A 6,118-nucleotide genomic window follows, 5' to 3' on the forward strand; every position below is an offset into this window, starting at 1 on the left:
TGACTTTGCCCGGCCATTCATCATCATTACACAAGACTTTGAAAAGCCTTCTTAACAAGTCAGTAAAACCACCACGACCCCACTCTAATGAAGCCCTCAGGGACCAGGCTAAGGGATTGCCTTACAGGTGAAACTACCTTCGAAGGAGACTCTTTTTGTTTCTTGGTAATAACCCTCCTGGTTAGGTTCAAGATAGGCCAGTCTTGAGTTCTGCTCCCTGGGAGAGCTGCTGTTGCTGTTAGGTGTGCTCTTCCATACGGATCAGAGATCCCAGCCTCTGCATTTTATAAGATGAAAGCATGTATGAAAAGGAGGGAAACAAGCTGAAAATTCTGTTTTGCAGTCAACATTTTTAGTTGCAACCAAAGCAGCTACTTGCTTCGGAGTAGGTAAACCCTGAGTGACAAGGGATCTGGTTTCCCACTGGGTTCAGGTCCTGATACCCTGATCCTTAACCCCCAAGTCTCATCACTTAGACTCAATTAAAAGGATGCTGATAGTAACATTCATCTGTTGAGCACCTGCTGAATACGACACTGTATGCATACTACACCTTGCTTTCAAACCTTGCAAGGTAGGTATTGGCTTCTTATATTTTGTAGGAGATAACTGAGACTCAGACGTTGAAACAATATGCCCAAGTTCTCAAACATCATAAGTTACAGGATTTGAGCCCGGGTGTGGCTGACCCCAAGGCCCGTCCTCCATCCTTCAAATCGGTAGCCTCCAAATTGCTGCACATGGAACCATGTAGCACAGCCTTCCCAAGGAGTACCCAGGCATGGGATGTCTAAAAGAATCAATGTTCTCAACACCCACGGGTACTCTTTCATAAACCAGTTTCCTGAAGCACACCCCTAGCACCAGACCAACTCCCCTCACCTTCCCCTTTCACAGTCATCTGTCACACTTCTCAGAAGGCAGACTCCCTCTCTCTGGATCTAACAGAGATACCCTGCAATAGTGAGTGCCTCATACTGGCCAGGAGAGCCGACTGCGTGCCTGTCTTTCCAGCCATGTGCCAGTGAAGTCAGGTGAGTGGCTTGAAACTGGCAGTGGTGGAAGCCTTTCCACCATGTAAATGAACAAAAGCTATAAAGCAGGGCTTTCTTTTCTTTGCCTTTTTTTTCCCCCTAGGGAGTAAATTTACCTACACACCACTGGGCATGGCCCTGGAGTGTTAGAATTCTTGGGTTACCAAAAGGCATGATTTAAAATCCTGGGGCTATATTGGACTGTAATGACTGGGGAGCAAATCCTTTTGCAAATTGGTTTTCCAATTCTTTGCTTTCAATGAAGTTGAAAGAATTTCTAGTGAAGACAGCCGATAGATTTTTTTAATGTGATTTTTAGATACACTAGAAATTCAGAGCTGAATAACATCGCTATAATAAAACTCTTTCCAATCTCACGTAATTGTTATATGTGCAGCCTCCCTCAGAGCTTATATTCATAAAGACAAAAAACAAGAGTAGACTCGCTGGTGAACACTAGCTCTTTCTAGCAATAAGTAGTTTTTATTTTGGGTATGTATCTTTCTGGGGATGGAGGAGGGAGGGAATAAACTAGTCCCATCCTTTAAAGAGGTTTATTTACAATAAAATTTAAATTTTATATTTAATAATTATTTGTCAGAATTGTAATATATTTGTGCATTTTTGTCAGTTAGGTAGTAATGATTGTATACTCAGGAACACAGAAAGTCTTATGGTCACAAAAATTCATAGATTTGCTATAGAAAATTCTGAGATCAATTTTAAGTTTTTAGTTGTAAGAAATATCATATTAGGATAAAACGGGAGGCAGAGTTATGAATTTGAGAAGAAAAAGAAATGTAAAAGGTCCAAGTGTCAAAAAGTAAGTCCTGTATTTTTTATGTAGAGTGTTGAGTATCATACCATTGCAGTACTTCGATTCCAATGGATATCATTTGAAAGTGAGGTAACAGATTTATTTTTAAAATGTGAATTCTTAAAATAACTTGTCAGACAAAGTTGTTATTAGCATGTGTCAGAATTCTATTTCAGACTGGCCTCAAGAGAAGAGGCTCCCAGCAAGCCAGCCAATTCAGTGATTCTCTTTTGGAAGAGACACAAATAGAAAAAGAAATGGCACCGCCACAGAACAGCTCGAGACTGGTTGACATGGTTTAAGATAGCTGAGTGCGGACCCTGACTTCTCAGCAGTTCTTAATCCCATTAAAGTCTATCCGGAAATTACCCAAGCATTTTATCAGGAATCATAATTACTTCATGGAAGGGATTACAAATGACATCATGCAAAAAAGTTCTGCCACAGTTTGGGAACAATTTTCTTTCTTTTTTTATTGCATTTTAGGTTTGGGGGTACATGTGAAGAACATGCAAGATTGTTGCATAGGCAGCATGATTTGCTGCCTTCCTCCCCATCATCTATATCTGGCATTTCTCCCCATGCTATCTCTCGCCAACTCCCCACCCCCCGTTGTCCCTCCCCTATTTCCCCCTGACAGACCCCAGTGTGTGATGCTTCCCTCCCTGTGTCCGTGTGTTCTCATTGTTCAACACCCGCCTATGAGTGAGAACATGTGGTGTTTGATTTTCTGTTCTTGTGTCAGTTTGCTGAGAATGATGGTTTCCAGGCTCATTGGAAATTATATCCTTAACAACTATTTACATTTAAATTTTAAAAATTACCCGTCAAACATGTGCAAGCATGGTATATGTCCTTCAAACTTCTGACAAAGGAGTCTTCCATGAAGCTGGGGAGACACATCAGCTGGCTCATCAGAAGACCCCTTCCTGGAAGCCCTTCCAGGCATGCCCTGGACTTTATTGGAAACTAAAAAGCAGATATTACCCAGAAAGTTATTTTATTTAAATTAATCTTTCTGTCAGCACCAAGGAAGCTAGTAATTGGATAAGAATAATAATTGGGCTGGGAGCGGTGGCTCATGCCTGTAATCCCAGCACTTTGGGAGTCTGAGGCAGGTGTACCACCTGAGGTTGGGAGTTCGAGACCAGCCTGACCAACATGGAGAAATCCTGTCTCTACTAAAAATACAAAATTAGCCAGGTACGGTGGCGCATGCCTGTAATCCCAGCTACTCGGGAGGCCAAGGCAGAATTGATTGAATCCTGGAGGCAAAGTTTGCGGTGAGCCAAGATCGCACCATTGCACTCCAGCCTGGGCAACAAGAGTGAAACTCCATCTCGGGAAAAAAAAAAAAAAAAAAAAAAAAGAAGAAGAAGAATTGTAATAACTACAGTAGGGACCTCAAGCTTGATAAAGAGCTTTGACATTATCTCTGTGTTCCAAAGCTGTTTGCTATATGAATAGTTTTTAAAAGAGTCCAGAACAGAGCAATAAGTGCCTTACTTGCAACATGGACAGAACCTGAGAGATCCATGGAGAATTATCCATCCGCAGTGACACAGGACAAGTCTACTCCTGCTACATGTGAGGCCACCAAATGCAATGACAACAAAATATATCCTTGTAGACTTTGCTCTGTGAAGCCAAATGTTCTAGCCACAGTCTCAGCCCTGCACCATCCTCGTTCCTCCATTTGGACACATCTCACGTAGCAACATCTCTTTAAAACACCAAATATGATCATGTTTCCTAGACGAGAACTGACTACATGCTGTGATCATCAAAGTCAACCTTGAGTCCTCTTTTTCAGCCACCTGCTGTCCATGGACACGGGGTACTATCACATTACCTAAGGCCAACCATGGGTGAAATCAAACTTACAATCTACTCCCAAAACGAGGTCTTCCCTCAGCTTCCCCTTTCTCTTGCTGGTATCATCATTTCCTCAGGTTTCCAGGTTCAACACCATGGGCACCGCAGCTCACACAGTGCTCATTCCGCGAGCTGATGAATGGATCCAGCCATTTGACAAATATGTGTTGAGCTTCATGCAGAGGTTCAGCGTGAGCTGGGCTCCAGGCCTTACAAATTATTAAGATCCAATCCAGGTTCCCAAGGGTAAACCATAAACATTTCTCTCTCTCTCTCTCTCTCTCTCTCTCTCTCTCTCTCTCTCTCTCTCTCCTCTCTCTCTGCAGCCGAGGCTTGGATCTATCTGTTTGGAACACCAGCTTGGATGCTAAGTAGTAATGGATTTTTCTCCGTATTCTTTGTTTTTCCACAGTTTTCAGCTCACTCCATCTCAGAGCTCTGCAGGCAGGTTGGGGTAGAAGCCACAAAGATTATTATGAGTAAAACTCAGCAGCAAACAGCCCAGGGGGGCTTTGATCCTCTCTCCCAAGGGGAACATCATCTCCTATATCCATGTGGAACCTCTCAGCTGGAGGACAAAAGGGGGAAAAAAGTGGAATAAAATATTTATAGAAAAGTTATTTCTCACAAGCAAGCATTTGTTCTAAGAGCTTTTAGAAATGTAATTCTTTTTCTCCTTCTCAGGCTTCTCTGTTTTTAATATGAAACACTTTAAAGTCCCCTGGTTAGATTTCCAGGAAGCAATAATCCATTTTGCCTTGGGTGGAGTTTAGAAAAGAAACTAGGTTTCAGAAGTGAACACGCTGCCACTGAAATTGCCACATGGAGCCCTTGCCTCTTCTTTAATGTTCTTGCATGATGAGGACCCCATTCCCAGGGGAAAGCGGGGTGGACCAGCTGTCTTTCCTTCCGCCCTCTGCTGCAAGAGTCTGTTTGATTTGAGCCACACCACTGAACTCCTGCCCTCAGCCTCACCTACCAAGTGACTGTCACATAGAAAGGGTAAACCTCTGGAACAGCAATCTCCAACAAAAAAATCAAATATGAGCCACAGAAATGAGCCACAGATGTTGATTTTTGTTGTTTTTGTTGTTTTTTGGTTTTTTTTTGTTTTTTTTTTTGTTTTGTTTTGTTTTTGGTGGTGGGGAACGAAGCCTATCTCTGTTGCCCAGGCTGGAGTACAGTGGTACAATCTCTGCTCACTGCAACCTCTGCCTCTTCAGTTCAAGCAATTCTCCTGCCTCAGTCTTCTGAGTAGCTGGGACTACAGGCACATGCCACCATGCCAGGGTAGTTTTTGTACTTTAAGTAGAGACACGGTTTCACCATGTTACCCAGGGTGGTCTTGAACCCCAGAACTCAGGCACTCTGCCTGCCTCAGCCTCCCAAAATGCTGGGATTACAGGCGTGAGCCACCACACCTGGCCAGCATATATAATTTTTAATTTGCCAGTAGCCACGTCAAAAAAATTTTTTCAATAATCCTATGAAATTAATTGTTCAATATATTTTATTTGTCCCAATTTTTCATGTTAACATATAATACATACAAAAAAGTTTGAGATAGGAGAACAGAGAAAACTCTCAGTGTCTTTCCTCTTCTGTCAGAGCACAACCATCATCAACGCAAAAGACTTCGGTGACCAAATGTATGGGGATCTTTCCCCACGCACCAAGCAGTGGACACTAGCTGGGTGTCCTCTAATTCAGTTCCAACACTGTCTCTCTGGACATAGTGTCAGAGCCCACAGGCTGAGGGCTCAGTCCTCAAAACTGCCCCCACCACACCAGTCAGAAGTCCAGGCCTTTGGAACTTCTGACCAACAAGCTTCAAGTTGGGGTTCCCATAACCCCCTCTTTGGCTCCAATTAATTTGCTGGAGCAGCTCGCAGAACTCAAGAAAATACTTACATATGTTTACTGGCTGATTGTTAAAAATGTTATAAAGGCTACAGATGAAGAGACACGAAATGAGAGATGGGGGATGGGTGTGGAGCTTCTATGCCCTCCCTGGTGGCACCCTCCAGGAACGTTAGCATGTTCAGCTCTCTGGAAGCTCCTTGAACCCTGTCTGCTTGGGTTTTTATGGAAGCTTCATGACATCAACATTCCTTTCCCCCGGCCATCGGGTAGGAACCTCTCATGGGAAGGTCTTAAGAACCTCAATCAGAAAAGCAGCAGAGTCCTGCCCTGGGGCAGGTGAAAGTGGGCAGAAGGAGGTCAGAGACTTAACACACCTGACACCATAACCAAAGACTGTAACAAGGGCTATGCAAGTCATGAGCCAGGAACCATGGAGGAAAACCAGTCCCTATCATGACACCACATAGGCTACGTGTTTTTGTTTTTCATACTAAGGCTTTGAAGTCAATGTGGAATTGACAGTGGTAGC

This window comes from Saimiri boliviensis, chromosome 13, assembly GCF_048565385.1.
Source record: "Saimiri boliviensis isolate mSaiBol1 chromosome 13, mSaiBol1.pri, whole genome shotgun sequence".
Lineage (NCBI taxonomy): Eukaryota > Metazoa > Chordata > Mammalia > Primates > Cebidae > Saimiri > Saimiri boliviensis.